Source organism: Doryrhamphus excisus, linkage group LG21, assembly GCF_037039965.1.
Source record: "Doryrhamphus excisus strain RoL-2023G ecotype Guam linkage group LG21, RoL_Dexc_Guam_v1.1, whole genome shotgun sequence".
NCBI lineage: Eukaryota > Metazoa > Chordata > Actinopteri > Syngnathiformes > Syngnathidae > Doryrhamphus > Doryrhamphus excisus.
This window is the reverse complement of record NC_136377.1, coordinates 7,348,536-7,365,641: the sequence shown is the minus strand read 5'-3', so window position 1 is coordinate 7,365,641 and position 17,106 is coordinate 7,348,536. Positions and strand designations below refer to the sequence as shown.

At 40.5% G+C, this 17,106-nt stretch overlaps 1 long non-coding RNA gene across 1 annotated transcript in view; it reads right to left on the bottom strand.

Moving 5' to 3' along the window:
- The window catches only part of LOC131137859 (uncharacterized), a 107,136-nt gene that overhangs the window by 7,046 nt on the left and 82,984 nt on the right, over window positions 1-17,106 (bottom strand). The gene's annotated exons all lie outside the window — the stretch shown is intronic.

The following is a 17,106-nucleotide window of genomic DNA, read 5'->3' as shown; positions in this document are numbered from 1 at the left end:
ATCAACTGATTTAGCCCGGACTGCATAGGCTACAAAAACAAACAACCACAAGCATCCCTCACTCTGCATGTAGTCAGCCATAACATGACATGATCAGAATGACAAAAGGTTCTCCTCCTGTTCTGTGTGGAAGTGGTAAGTTTATGGCTTCTTACATTGTCCTTATTCCTCATTCTGTTTGAAACCCTTTGCAATAAACAAACTGGAGTCTCTACAGTGATCCCGTATCCTGCCCATTACAGTTGAGCAATGTGTTGTAAACAAAGAATTATAAGAGTGCACAGATGACTATAGGGGTGTTATTTCAAATCTACAGGGCTCTAATAATGGTACAAATCATATTCATTCATTCATTTTCTACCGATTTTTCCTCACGAGGGTTGCTGGGGTGCTGGAGCCTATCCCAGCTGTCTTTGGGCAAAAGGTGGGGTACACCCTGGACTGGTGGCCAGCCAATCACAGGGCACATATAGACAAACAACCATTCACACTCACATTCATACCTATGGACAATTTGGAGTCACCAATTAACCTAGCATGTTTTTGGAATGTGGGAGGAAACCGGAGTACCCGAGTGCCCGAGGATGGAATTGAACCCTGGTCTCCTAGCTGTGAGGTCTGCGCGCTAACCACTCGCCAACATGCCGCCCGGTACAAATTATATATTTTTTGAAATGTATTCAGAAACAGGTTTTCTATGCTCTCTAGCCATGGAAATATTCCATTTATTTATATTGACTCCTACTTAAGAATTCACACATCATGGTCGGGACTGGAACCAATTAACCGCGAGAGACGGGAGTTGGAGTTCCGTTAAGCGGGAAGAACATAAAAGGACATGATGCACTATGTTGTGAAATATAATAATTGATTGAAAATCAACCCTTTTTTAAGCATGTAAACCCACTTGGGAACATGTTAATTGGAAAGAACAACCAGCTACTGTATTGACGACAGCTTGTTTACTGCTTTAGCTATCAACGACTGCTCACGTTCTCCGGTTGCCAGATCCTCTAGAGATTCCATGCCTGGAGTAATATGAGGGGGGCTGACCTCGCTGCCACAATGCACTTGTTATGCCTGCGTTGGTGATTAGTTCAAGCAGTCCATCTCGATCTCCACAGGATAACTGCTGGAAAGATGCCCGTAAACATGAGTACTGCACAGCAGGGGTCCTCAGTTAAACATTTGTCCAAGGGCCAGAATTATTCACAGTAGACACTGAGGGCCAGGTGATAATAATACCAAAAATAATAAATAATACCATATTGCCTGTACTGCATCAAGCCACAGGTTCAGAGGCTTGGTTCACTGGTCCAAATTTAAAATTCCAGAACCGTCCCCCCTGTCAATAATCAGGGAGGGTGGGGGGCGATGAACTGCATCCAAGCTGTAATGTTTCACCTCTGCAGGTCCTATTCCTATGGAACGGTGCTTAGATTAGTACACAGTAAACACAACCGCTCCCCCACCTCATTTTCAGTAAATGCATATTTTGTAGTCCTGTTCCCTGTGGTTGTTTCCTAACCGAATGGTTGCTGGTTCCATCCTCAGTTCTCCTGTGACCTGTTTTGAAGACATGACATAGTTAGTATAGGTTAGTATAAGTTATTCAGTGACACTTGAAAAAGTTAGTACGCAACCAATGAACGTGATATCCACCTATGGATTCCCTGTGGCACAAAAACGAGTTCCTAACTAATTGCATTGATTGTTTGTTAAAAAAAAAAAAACTTGTCACTGTGGGAAAACATCACATTTGGAATCCTAGGTGCATAACTCTAACTAGTAGTATAGCCAGTGACAGCTAGGCAAAGTGTGTAAACATTCATGGCCGAGGGTGGAATTGAACTCGTGTCTCCTAGCTGTGAGGTCTGCACGCTAACCAAGTGTGTAAACAAAGATGTAAAAAATATTTGAAGAGTTTGGTAAGGCATCAATTGTCTCAACAATATGAGACGCATTATTAATATTATTGGCAACTCAATGTGAAACAGGAGACGTTTATACAGATCGGTATTTGTGATCGTCTTTGATACACATACGCCAATCATGTGTTTTGTTTATGGAAACTGACCAATCGCGAAAAAAAACCTCTAACTTGTATGATCTACTTTCCAGTTTTAATACAACATTTATGGGTTTGGATGTTATCGACAGCATCCAAAAGGTCTGATTTAGACTTTTATGGGGTCGAAATGAACGTTTACAATATTGGTAGCACTAAAAACGTCAAGGCAATGTCTTAAAGGCGAGGTGTTAATAAAGACTCTAAAACAGCACAAGCTGTCATCCATGGAAAATCATATGGAATCCCTTGCCCCTCTTCATTGGAATTCAGCTCAGCCTGAGAGCACCCCCCAGGGATTTCAAACACAGTGTGTTAAAAATAGTATGATATTTATTAGCTTTCATGCCTTCATTTGATGGAATATACCATATGATTTAAGGCCATCATTGCTTATCCATTTCAATAACAAATTACCCCACTTGCGGTATCTTCCCACATTGCTGAAGCTCTAAAACACAGCACCAAACGACCACAGGGATCACCATGGTGTGTAATCCTGCCAGGAAAGGCAATTTATCAGGTGATATTGCCTCTGTGTAGAGTGGGGGTCCCTAAGCCCCTCTCTAGCAAAGCACTATTGGTTTGGACCAGCAGCAGAGAGAGTGGGGGAGGTCTCCTCCTTGATCTGTGGTCCACCACAATCAATCTTGCGAGAGATCCAGAGCCTCCGTGAGCACGGCAACACAGGGTCTAATGAAGGCCTCCGTGTCAGTCGTACCGCAACATGTTTATCAATGTCACCGTATGTCAGCTTAAAGATTTTTGCTTGGATAGATAGCTTGACCTATGGTAGCAACGTCCTTGCCTTTTTTCCTTACCGGTTGTCCAACATGGGAATTGACTTTTACTTGAATTTAGTTTTATTTAAGGGACGTCTTGCTTGGAGTTCATGAGATCCTACCACAATGTAATGCAGGGGTCTCAAACACGCGGCCTGCGGGCCACATACTAGTTTGAGGCCCCCGCCTTGATATGAAAGTTTAATGTTAGTGCGGCCCGCGCAAGTTTGATATGGATGCTGTATGGTATCATGTACCCAGAAAAAATTATTACTTTGATTAATGTTCATGTTAAAGGTTAAATAACTGTTAATAATTATCCTCCCTATCCGTGTGGAAGTGGTAAGTTTTTGGCTTTTTAAGTTTAAAGGAAATAACTTGGAGGCTACTGTTTAGGTCGCTAGCTCGCTAGTTTGTGAGTTAGCATGTGTCTCAAGACCCTGCAGTTGTGCAATATGTTGTAAATAAAAAGAGTATAAATGTGACTATAGTCGTGTTTTGTCATGTCTACAGGGCTCTAATAATGCTTTGGTAATTTTAATCTGAAAAAAATAATTTGTCTACCCACCAACTATATGTGGTTTCTTAAGTTTTTATTATTTGCCGTTTTATTATTATTATTATATTTATTTATTTATTACTGATTGATTGATTTTCTTTATTCTTGATTTGTTTATTTATTTTTCATCTTATTTTGTGTAGAAAAATAAAAAGTAAGATATTTTAGAACAGTGGAATGTTTTATCTGAGCTTTTCTTGTAGAAAATCGGAACCAATGCAAAGTTTATTCATTTTTCTATTTTTAATAAATGCGTTTTTTGTTTTTTTTTGGACAACCTGATGCGGCCCAGCTTCGCCCAGACCCTAGCTCCAGTGGCCCCCAGGTAAATTGAGTTTGAGACCCCTGCTGTAATGTATTTTACGATGTAACATACAGTAGTTAACGATTATTTTAATAACCGATTAATCGGTCAATTAATTTTTCGATCATAAAATTAAAAAACGTTTTTAATTTCCGCCTCTTTTTTTCTATGCCGCTTATCCTCACTTAGGGGTATGCTGGAGCCTATCCCAGCTGACTACAGGCGAGGTACACCGGTCGCCAGCCAATCACAGGGCACATACAGAGAAACAACCACTAACACTGACATCCATAGCTATGGACGATAGGAGAAAAGCATCATGGCTCTCATGTGCTAATGTTTAACTCCTAATTGGCTTACGATGCTGATGATGCTCCTGTACAGTTCCTCCAAGGCTTTCAGCGTTCGTAATGCAGCATATAATGTGCTTCATCTAATTTATTGCATGCAACTCTCTGAGGTATACCGGCTTTTCTTTTTCCTAGTTTGGTTAATTATTTAAAGCGCTTTATCACAATTAAATGTGCATTTCTAGCGTTATAACACAATTAGGTCACATTATCTCGCAAGCTACAGGTAAATAAATTCTTGATTTTTAGAAAAAAACAGTTGTGGAAATTTTGGCTGACCTCCAGAACAGAGGGAGGTTGGAATAGTTTAATATCAAAGTGTTTCTCTCTCTTCTGCAGCCACTGTCTTATTATTATCTTCACCTCCAGGAGGCAAACTAGACATGGGGGTGAAATGTGAACATTTTTAAAGGCCTCAGATCCTCGCCTGTAGTGTCCAAACCTATTATAATCACTGTGACACATGGAAATGAGGTCATGTATTCTCTGTGGGCCAATCCTTATCCATATTTCTGGGATTTCTCTCGCGTTAAGACGGAAGAAGAATGAGAGAGAAATATGGGAGCAAGTCCCACAGAGGATCATTAATGTGGAAAAAAGAAAAAAGGCAGACAAACTAGGACGTTCAGCCCTATGCATCATGACAAAGGGCTTACAATATTGATCTAAACAACAGTTGCTCCCCTCAAAAGGATGATTCATGTTAACTTTTTTTCAAGGCTTTAGTGTATGTGTCAAACAATGCAATGCTAAGTATGTGTGCTATGTCTACAAGATGGACATTTGAGTAATGTTCCATAATCAACTAAAGGATGCAATTAATACAGTATATTTAATCAATTAAATGTAATCCTCATCATATACATGAAGTATATCCATTGACAGTAACAACATGTAGTAGAAACACGTGATTTCTGTCAGCATGACTTGCAGGCTCCACATTCGCACCACCAATTCTTGGTGGACCTGACACTCTCAGCCCCCCCAGCTGCTTCGATTCTTGCCTGCTCAGCTACTAAAACCTGTACCTCGTGCTCTGTATTTCTATCCATTTTCTATACGCTTATCCTCACGAGGGTCGCATGCTGGAGCCTATCCCATCTGTCTTTGAGCGAGAGGCGGGGTACACCCTGGACTGGTGGCCAGCCAATCACAGGGCACATATAGACAAACAACCATTCACACTCACATTCATACCTATGGACAATCTGGAGTTGCCAATTAACCTAGCATGTTTTTGGAATGTGGAGAAAACCCACGCATACACAGGGAGAACATGCAAACTCCACTCAACGCCCAAGCGGGGAATCGAACCAGGGTCTCCTAGCTGCCTCCTATCCACTGTGCAGCCATGCTCAGTATATTCAGCCTCAAAAAGATAAGGATATGGATCCTCATTTGTCATAAATTACCATATTTTCTGACTATAAGTCGCAATTTTTCATGGTTTGGCTGGTCCTGGCCCTTATACTCCAGAGTGACTTATATATGTGTTTATATATGTGTCACACTGATAGCCGCAAGAGGGTGCACTCGGTTTGTGTGCCAGTTTCTGCTACTCCTATCACTCCTGTAACACTTATTTACAATGTAAACATCAACATATGTGAATAACTGTTAATATGTTGCATTAACATACCACCTACTCAAGTTAAGTTATATAAGTAGCCTTTCAAGATAAAATGTAACAATAAGTCATATAAAATACATTTCCCCTCAAAATTGAGAATTAGAGTCCAGTGTTACTTCTTCATTGTGCATTTTTGGCTGCTGCGACTTGTTGTTGTTGATGAAAGTAACGTTAAAATCATTTCCGTAAATGCTTAAAATGAACAAAATACTGTAAGCGACATGAACGTGCTTATTATTTCACTGTTAATCCATGTATATAAAGGGTTCTGAAGGGTTCTTTTTTTAGCAGAATAGATTCATTCCAATTACGTGTATTCTTGTGGAATAAGACTGTTCTTCCAGTCCTGTTCATGACATCAATTACGTTATGGAATATTGAATAACTACACTTATTTATAATTAGTTAAAGGTGAGAGTAAAATCACTTAAATAAGCTTTTCTTCAATGTCATTTCACAAACTGGAGTTCAACGCTTGAATCTACAATAGCAACAAGTACCTCCACTCACTGACAGCCTGTCCTTGGACAACAACGACTCTTTTACTACTTTCATTTATCATTTACAACATTAAACAATGAATAAAAAAGCAGGCTTAAACATATATTATATTATTATGACATAAAAATTGCCCATCTAAAATTGGATGACTGACATGTCTTACTACAGTTCATCTGCAATAATTCATATGGCAGTTTAAAAAAAAGTGACTCTTTTTTTATACTCTACTCCAGGGGTCGGGAACCTTTTTGAATATGAAAGACACATATTTTAAAATGTATTGCTGTGAGAGTCTTTTTTTACCGTACCACTAAACACATGCATTTTTAGACAATTTTATAATATAATAAGTCTCTTTGTGTGGTTGATACGTTGATAATGTGTGAGAGCCATATGCAGACATGAAAAGAGTCGTACTTGGCTCGCGAGTAATGGGTTCCCGATCCCTGCGCTTCTCCTTTCACAGAAGTAAACTGACTGGGAAGCTTCTCAGACATATCTCAACAGTGTAATTGTTCTGGACTGAATATAATAATTCACATTCTCTGAGGTTTTATAGCATTCAGCTCAAGTGTCATCATGCTGACGGCACGGTAATGTATTGATACACAAGGCGACGCCGACTCTCAATCTAAACCTGCAAGTTGGATTCTTTTTTTTTTTTTTTGTTTGATGTCATCGAAAGTGGAATTTGGAAAGGTCGTAGCAAAGGGCAGGGGAGATATATACAAGTCTGTTTTTCTCCTGTCAGTCCCTTGGAGCTGAATGTTGTGGGGTATATTTATCATCGCAACATTCCCGAAACATAATAGAATATTTATGAACGTTATTTTCACCTGCCTGGACTGAAATTAACTTGACAAAAGAGCCATGTCCACAGGGGGGTTGGCACTCCTATGGGAGTAAACACTATATATGAGATGATATGACATAAACTAATGTAGTACTGAATCCAACCACCATAGGCACTGTTGGATTATTGCCTGGAGGACAAAATGACGGTTTGTTGGTGACAACCGAGAAACTGCTAAAAATGGTTCAAACTGCATGTCGTCTTCAAATTAAACAGTAGTATTCATTTATTCATTCATTTTCTACTGCTAATCCTTACAGGAGTCGCAGGCATGCTGGAGCCTATCCCAGCAGGGCACATATAGACAAACAACCATTCACACTCAGAATGGTTGTTTGTCTATATGTGCCCTGTGATTGGCTGGTGACCAGTCCAGGGTGTACCCAGCCTCTCACCTGAAAACAGCTGGGATAGGCTCCAGCACCCCCGCAACACTCATGAGGAAAAGCGGCAGAAAATGAATGAATGAACTCACACTCACATTCATACCTATGGACAATTTGTTGCCAATTAACCTAGCATGTTTTTGGAATGTGTGAGTAAACCAGAGTACCGAGGGTGGAATTGAACTCTGGTTTCCTAGCTGTGTGGCCTGCGTGCTTGAACAGTAGTATTTTTGGGTATACCGTATTTTCTGGACTATAAGTCGCCTCCGGAGTATAAGTCGTACAAAGCAAATGATGCATAGTTAGGTATAAAAAAAACATACATAAGTCGCACTGGAGTATAAGTCGCATTTTTCAATGGTTATTCAGCTACACAAAAAATAAACATGAACAGAAAAGATGTCCAGTGTTTATGTAACATAAACATTTTTTTCATTTATAAGTCGCTCTGGAGTATAAGTCGCAGGAACAGCCAACCTATGACAAAAAGTGTGACTTATAGTCCGGAAAATACGATATTTTTAGACATCCTGATTTTGTACCAGGAATACCAACCTGTCAACCGCATCAGGCTTAGCAACTGTCTGACTTCCTTGTCCTACATTTGTTCGAGAGCTTGTCATAATTACGACAGGGAAGCTCACTGGACATCACGAGTCAGCAGCCATTTTTGCCCACTGTTGCAATCGGGATCATATATTTAGCAATGTAATAGCTCACCACTTTTCCCCCATTGAGCTCAATTCCTGCTGGGGTTTGTCATTCCAAGGGTTTTCAGGAGCCACTGTGCAGATGTGCCGGTGAAACCTCCACACACGACCTTCATTGGGAAGGTGAATGCTCTCCACCCAGTTCGTTAGCATTTTGCTGACAGCTCCGCATACTTCTGCTTGCATGCAGTCTCCATCTGTTCTTTGTATGGGACAGTCAATTCCACCATGATCACTATCCTGGCAGATGTTGACCAGCTCTGCAGGGAACGTGGAGGTCGGATGCTAATTGACACAACCCTCCTCATGACAGAAGGGACCGATTTTGGTGCAGTACTGCACACATTGGTCCTTGGTCTGGTGAACTGGGTACACTTCAGGATGTGGAAGGGTTGTTCCTGTTAGTTTCCTTTTTGCGGGGCCCCCAGAATCTCTGCCTTGAACTGGAGAGGATGTGCGTCAATTTGATGGATTTGGGGAGTTACACAGACGGCAGGGACTTTCTGTGCCATACCAGGCATATACAGGTTCTGGGGGCTAGGAGGTGTGTGATAAGTGGCCTTAACAAGGAAGCTCAGTCATGTTTGAGGAGTTCTCCAGGTGATGTCCTGTTGTTCACAGCCTCCTAAGTGGTCCATTTGCTTTGTGGTTGCTGGTTCACTGCTGTGATTATGTCATTTCCCTCGTCCATATTGGCAACATCTCAGGTATTTTTACTCTTTCTTGGTGGCTTTCGACCATCTTTTTGGTTGCTCCCAATCCTAAACCAGTTCTGCCTTGTTGTCAATAATTTCCTGTTGCTTTTTTGTTGCAATGTACTTGCGTCCTGTGCTAATCTGAGGGTTGGCAGATTGTCCAGTGAGACCCTTTGGGAGGAGTCTCCTTTTTGTACCCCAGCCTGATGTACCGCAACGGAAGCTGGACATACACAATAGTGGTTACATTACAACATTGGTTCTGTTGCTGCCATGTTGGGTAATATCAACTTTGCACTCCAAATCAAAACCCTTCAGACTAGAGCTGTCCTTTTCATTCATTCATTTTTTACCGCTTTTTCCTCACAAGGGTCGCGGGGGGTGCTGGAGCCTATCCCAGTTGTCTTCGGGCGAGAGGCGGGGTACACCCTGTACTGGTAGCCAGCCAATCACAGGGCACATATAGACAAACAACCATTCACACTCACATTCATACCTATGGACAATTTGGAGTCGCCAATTAACCTAGCATGTTTTTGGAATGTGGGAGGAAACCGGAGTACCCGGAGAAAACCCACACATGCACGGGGAGAACATGCAAACTCCACACAGAGATGGCCGAGGGTGGAATTGAACCCTGGTCTCCTAGCTGTGAGGTCTGCGCGCTAACCACTCGACCACCGTGCCGCCCTCGAGCTGTCCTATCTAGTCAAATTCGAACAATCCCATTTAGTTGTTGAGCATGAACTGATGAAGCCTGCTTGAATGAGACAACCTGAACAGTCCAGTTGTGATTGATTCGATACCCTGACAATAAAATGAATGGGCGTATTCACAGGGACAGATGTAAAGTTGTACCAAAGACACAATTTGAACGTAATCACGACTTTATGAAGTAAATCGCGGCTAAGTCAAGATGAGCATTAAGAAAGAAAAGACCTCTAGATGGTGTACTCAGGCTCCGGTGTCTGTGTGAGGTCTGCTGATTGTTCCAGCAACTTTAAATCAACATGGCATTGCCCTCCTGGGAACTCTGACACACAGAGTCTTCCTCAAAGGCCACAAACAGGTGAGGAGACTTTATTTGGCTCGGGCCAGAGGCTGTTACTGTCTGTCTACTGACCCATAAAGACTCACATGCACATAGACACAAATGCAGGTAAAGACTATGAAATGAGTCACGGATGTTGCGTTGAAGGGCAAACCATCCCTCAGGTTGGTGTGACTGCCGTGGCTGCCAAATCAAAACAGTGGCAAAAAAAACTGTTCGGTTACCTATAAGGTATTTCAGAGACACGTGGCTATGAGACTAGGGTACTCCGGTTTCCTCCCACATTCCAAAAACATGCTAGGTTAATTGGTGACTCCAAATTGTCCACAGGTATGAATGTGAGTGTGAATGGTTGTTTGCCTATATGTGCCCTGTGATTGGCTGGCCACCAGTCCAGGGTGTACCCCGCCTCTCGCAGCTGGGATAGGGTCCAGCACCCCCGCCCCGCCGCCACCCTCGTGAGGAAAAGCGGTAGAAAATGAATGAATACTTTCAATTGTATCATAAATATATTTCCTGTATATTTGTTTTTTTTTTTTTTACATTTTCATACGTAAACCTGCATTTGCAGATTTCCAATAAAACACATACTAGTAATGTCAAATTGCAGTACCGCTGAATGCTGAAAGGGGTCAGGCTGAGCTGGAAGATTGTTCTTGTCAGGGAAGTCCTTCCACAGAGGAAAAGCCAGTTTATTTTCTTTCTACTAGCACTAGCTAGCTGAAAATCAAGTGAATTTATGCTCTACGGACTTAATGAATAAACGTGACTGTCAGGATGGAGGATTATGCACCCAAACTCACCAGGATGTGATCAGACTTTTACAACAAAGTATCAGAACAAGTGAATTCTTGGCAGTGGTATCCTAAAGTATTCTCCCCCACAATTACAACAATGTAATAAAAGTAAGAATCCAAAAGTTGTGCATAACATTGCTAGTATTTCTTGACAAAAATGAGACCAAGCTGCAAGTGAAGGTAACACACAGCAGCCTGACAAGCCTGTGGTTAAACTGCAATCCATTAACCAATTAAGAGTTTATTTCAACTACAGCAACCTGACAAAAGTCACACTTGTGTACATGACACACACACAACACCGCACACACCGGTGCTGACTCAGTGCATACTTTGCCAGGATCCAATCAATGCACCTTTGAACTAATGGAAATGGGCTCCTGATAGGAATCTAATGGGGCCTCACTTGAGCAATTTATACTTGAACATGCTATTACATGCTTCTCCTGTGAAAGCAGCACTTTACCAGGATGACAGCCCATTATAGATTCCTGGATTAATTCCTCCTCCCCTCTCAATGACCCAGGTGGAGTCCTTCCGAGAGGAACTTGACATAAAACGCTGTAGTCATCATCATCTGATATTAGTATAAGTTTGGAAACAAAGTTTTTTTATGGACTTTTTCAAACTTGGTTGATGTTAAGTGGCTGTGTGATGATTTTAGCGTTCTTTTTAAGATGGCACGGTGAGTCAGACTGAATAATGACTTCCTATGATTTCAGATGTGTTGAGTAGCTTGTTGTGAGTTTGCTCATAGCTCATGATTGTCTCCTGTCAAGTAAAGAGCTGCATATAAACCACTATTTGCAACTATGCCTGAAATATATGAATATATATTTTACTAAAAGATAAACAACAATACATGATTATACAGTGGATGGCGTTCGCCGTGTAGGTTATGGAGGGCTTTGAAAGTTAAAAGGAGGAGCTTGTAGGAAATACCTTGTTGGGCCCGTGGCCAGTGGAGCTGAAAGGGAATGGGATGTGGTCTGAGGATTTAGCGTGGGTAATTATTCTGGCAGAGCTGTAATTGATGGATGAGTTTCAGTGGCAGACCAGTGAGTAGTGAATTAGTGAATAATAATAATTAAGACGAGAAGTTACCAAAGCATTGATGAGAACTTTGGTTGAGTGCTTGGACAGAAAAGGGCGGAGTCTGGGGATGTTGCCAAGGTGGAAAAACACTGGGCAAGATACAGTAAATAATCCCTCGTTTAACGCAATTAATTGATTCCAGCCCGACTGTGATAAGTGAATTTCTGCATACGATTCCTCATTCCAGAGAATAGAAAACCTTATAATGTAAACTGTATTTGTATATAATCCTGGGTATTTGTTAATACCTTTTAGGTTGTTTGTATTGTTTATTTTTACATTCTTTATTTTTTTGCTATTTGACTGGTTCTGTCCTATTTGCTGCTGAACATGTAAATTTTCCCACTGAGGGACAAATAACGGTATATCTAATCTAATCTAATCTAGTTTTTATGATAAGGGAGGGAAGTGGAAATGTGTGCAAGTTACAGTATATTATTCATGTAGAGTAAATAATCCCTCGTTTATCGCAATTAATTGATTCCAGCCCGACTGTGATAAGTGAATTTCTGCATATGATTCCTCATTCCAGAATATAAAACCTTATATTGTAAACTGTATTTGTATATAATCCTGGGTATTTGTTACTACCTTTTAGGTTGTTTGTATTTTTATTTTTACATTGTTTATTTTTTACAATTTAACTGGTTCTGTCCTATTTGCTGCTGAACAATGTAAATTTTCCCACTGAGGGACAAATAACGGTAAATCTAATCTAATCTAGTTTTATGATAAGGGAGGGAAGTGGAAATGTGTGCAAGTTACAGTATATTATTCATGTAGCGTAAATAATCCCTCATTTATCGCAATTAATTGATTCCAGCCCGACTGTGATAAGTGAATTTCTGCATATGATTCCTCATTCTAGGGAATAGAAAACCTTATATTGTAAACTGTATTTGTATATAATCCTGGGTATTTGTTAATACCTTTTAGGTTGTTTGTATTGTCTATTTTTACATTGTTTATTTTTTACTATTTAACTGGTTCTGTCCTATTTGCTGCTGAACAATGTAAATTTTCCCTCTGAGGGACAAATAACGGTAAATCTAATCTAATCTAATCTAATCTAATCTAGTTTTATGATAAGGGAGGGAAGTGTAAATTTGTGCGAGTTACAGTATATTATTCATGTAGAGTAAATAATCTCTCGTTTATCGCAATTAATTGATTCCAGCCCGACTGTGATAAGTGAATTTCTGCATATGATTCCTCATTCCAGAATATAAAACCTTATATTGTAAACTGTATTTGTATATAATCCTGGGTATTTGTTAATACCTTTTAGGTTGTTTGTATTGTTTATTTTTGCATTGTTTATTTTTCACTATTTAACTGGTTCTGTCCTATTTGCTGCTGAACAATGTAAATTTTCCCACTGAGGGACAAATAACGGTAAATCTAATCTAATCTAGTTTTATGATAAGGGAGAGAAGTGGAAATGTGTGCAAGTTACAGTATATTATTCATGTAGCGTAAATAATCCCTCATTTATCGCAATTAATTGATTCCAGCCCGACCGTGATAAGTGAATTTCTGCATACGATTTCTCATTCTAGGGAATAGAAAACCTTATATTGTAAACTGTATTTGTATATAATTTTGAGTATTTGTTAATACCTTTTAGGTTGTTTCTATTGTCTATATTTACATTGTTTATTTTTTACTATTTAACTGGTTCTGTCCTATTTGCTGCTGAACAATGTAAATTTTCCCAATGAGGGACAAATAACGGTATATCTAATCTAATCTAATCTAGCTTTATGATAAAGGGGGGAAGTGGAAATGTGTGCAAGTTACAGTATATTATTCATGTAGAGTAAATAATCCCTCGTTTATCGCAATTAATTGATTCCAGCCCGACTGTGATAAGTGAATTTCTGCATATGATTCCTCATTCCAGAATATAAAACCTTATATTGTAAACTGTATTTGTATATAATCCTGGGTATTTGTTAATACCTTTTAGGTTGTTTGTATTGTTTATTTTTACATTGTTTATTTTTTACAATTTAACTGGTTCTGTCCTATTTGCTGCTGAACAATGTAAATTTTCCCACTGAGGGACAAATAACGGTATATCTAATCTAATCTAACCTAGTTTTATGATAAGTGAGGGAAGCGGAAATGGCCCCCAGAACATATTTTTGGGGGGTTGACGAGTAGGGCCATGTTATATTATCTGAGTCGAGTCTCACTATCCCTCACTTTTAAAAACCGTCATGCTGCCACCGTCTCTCCACAAGCTGCAGCCATTCATTGGCAAAGTCTCGGGAGAATGAGCTCTTATTAAAAAAGCACCAGAGATGTGAGAAAAGGGCATGAAGAAGCTTCTCTAAAAGCTTGCATTTGAAGATAGTGTTCAAGTGCCGCCCTTTCAAATCCTCTGCCAGTTTGTACACAAAACATACTCAATGGAAAAAGCCTTAAATTTGCTAGAGAGGAAGAAGCAAAAGCTCTTCCAGTCTGGGAGCTCACCTCCCAAGACAAAAAGTGGACTGGGGGAAAACCGATGGGAGGAGAAGAAGCTGACAGCTTCGGAATAAATGACTCGACTTCAAAACCCCTCACATCTCTCCGTATCCCTGCAGACCGACCAAAAACAAGCAAGCTGCAGAGCAAAAACACAGCGTGTTTTTTTTATTATTTATAATGTCCCCCTATACTTCAAAGCTTACCACCATGGCAGGGAGAGAAAATAATCCTTTGTCAAGGGAGCAGGGGGACGACATCAATTAGTTAGGATTTTGGTAACAAGCCGGCCGCTGTTGCAAATTCGTAAACCCGGACAGACTTGGTAATGAAATGCTGACTCAAGACAGGAGAGCCAATTAGCGGAAGCACTCAAGGCACAAACAATCTATCCTCCAAAATCACAGGCTACTATAAGAGGGCAGCGCATAAAAAGAATATGAAGTGTTTTCTTTTGACATTTAGCATCTTCTCCACTACTGATAAATGTTCTGCTCATGAGATTCTTCCAGATGGTTGGAGACACAGGTGGCCAAGCAACTTTGGGAAGAAGGACAGCTGCACTTGTCACCTGGAGACTAAGAGTAACAATCTCGTCATCTGTCCTCACTTTATCAGCCTGACGTGACCCCCCCTTCCAAAACACACACACACACACAAGTTGATATTATCAACTAAGCAAGAGGTTGCTGGCTGGTTGCCTTTAGCAAGGTTACACCCAACGATTTTGGGTGTCTGAATGGATGAAATGGATTTACAGGATTTTGGAAAAATTCTGTTTACAAACGTTTCGGTTTTTATCTGACCTTCTGGAGAGAATTAATAACAAAAACTGAAGTACCATGGTACTTCCAAAGTTCAAAATCTTTTAGAGGAGGAGCTACTTGGATCCTAGGAAAGGATTGTCTTCAGGAGTCTTGGTTTAGGTTTTTCTTTGTATGGGAATTTTGCAGGATTCTGAAAAATGTGAAATTTTGAGGGATGGTGCATGAATCAGGTTATGATCCATAAAATATTGGGAAAAGGTGTGTCAAAAGTTGTGTAGGATATTTCTTCCATGCATCCATCTATTTCCCTATGCTGATCCTGGTCCGGGTCCAGGTAAGCAGTATCAGTAGAAAAGCCCAGACTTCCCAGACCCAGGCCACCTCCTCCAATTCCACCACTAGGACACTGTGGTGTTCCCAGGACAGCTGTGAGACATAATCCTAGTCCTAGGTCTACCCCCAGGCTTTCTACCAACTGGTAATGCCTGGAACACCTCACCAGGGAGGCATCCGGGACGCATCCGGACAAGATGCCAGAGCCACCTCAACTGGTCTTCTTGATGTGAAGGTACAGTGGCTCCACTCTGAGCCCCTGCAGACTCAGCTCTATTTTTACCACCATGGTCCGGTACTGCGACCGCATCATTGACCTCAACCTTCCTTGACTCGTAAACAAGACCCTGAGATACTTGAACTCCTCCACGTTGGGCAGGACCTCATTCCCAACCGAAAGGGCACAATCGACCCTTTTCTGACTGAGAACCACCTCAGGTTTGGAGGTGCTAAGTCTCACCCCAGAAGCTTCACACTCAGATACAAATTACCCCAGTAAACACTGAAGGTCAGAACCCAAAAAGACCATCAGGACCACATAGGTCTACAAATAGCAGAGACAAGATCTTAAGGTCCCTGAACTGGACTCCCGTGATGCCTTGGCTGCACCTAGAAATTCTGACCATAAAAAGTATGAACAGAATTGGCAGCCTTGGCGGAGACCAACGCCCACCGGAAACAGACTCCACTTAATACTGGCAATGCAAACCAGGCTCCTGTTCCGATTGTACAAGAACTGAACGGTTTGTTTGTTTATTCTGTTGTTGTACATATTAGCTTAGCATTATTGTAATTCACCCCGATACTTCAACATACTTCAGAGTTTAAAATATAAGAATTACTCTAATGTCTGTAAAGAAGTGTTGGACTGGTAATGCCGATACGAGCCTGATATTAAATGTACTTCCTGTTAGTATTAACAGTCGTACATTGAGGTTTGACCGTTCGTGTTCTAATTTTTAACACCAAAACAGTTTAGGATTTCTGCGTAATCCTGCTTCCAAACTTCACTTGGGCTCTTGTGGTTCCGGTGTCAGACTTTCCAGATGCTATCATCATCTAATCATCCTCTTAAGAAGCTTATCTGAAGCATAAAATCGGATCTGCTGTCGTTTCATTTTTGATTGGTAAATAATTACATCCACTTATCATCATCAAGGCAGCAACTTTCATGCAAATCATCCAACAGATGACATGTTATTTCTGTTTTAATGAGTCCACAGTTTATTTCCGGTGTACACATTTTATTTTTATTTTTTTAAACAGGATTTTACTGATAGGCTGCGGTGATGGCGTTTCTGGCTAATTGTCTGTATTGTGCAGATGAGGATGGGATTTCTGAAATGATGTTGTGATATTGTTACCAAAATAGAGTCTTAAGCTGTGTGTTTGCTGCGTGGAGACAACATGGACTTCCTGTCAGGGATCATCTCAGCTCAGATTGATACAACTGGGATTACGCCACTTGCAGCAGTACTCCATCCTCTCAAAACACACCGACATCTGGATGCTGATTGGCTATACTCTTTCAAATTTGTTGTTTGGTGTGTTTACAGGCTGTCCAAAAACAAAGCAACTCTTTGTGGCTTAGGTTAATAAACACCCTGACTACAATGCATGTATTTATGGTAATAAACTATTATTAATACATGTATTAAGTGTAAATAACTACAATTAATATTTCTGTCCTGTCTGTAACACAAGGCTCTTATAAGAAAGGTAGTGTTTGTCGAATGAATTTGATAAGAGCACT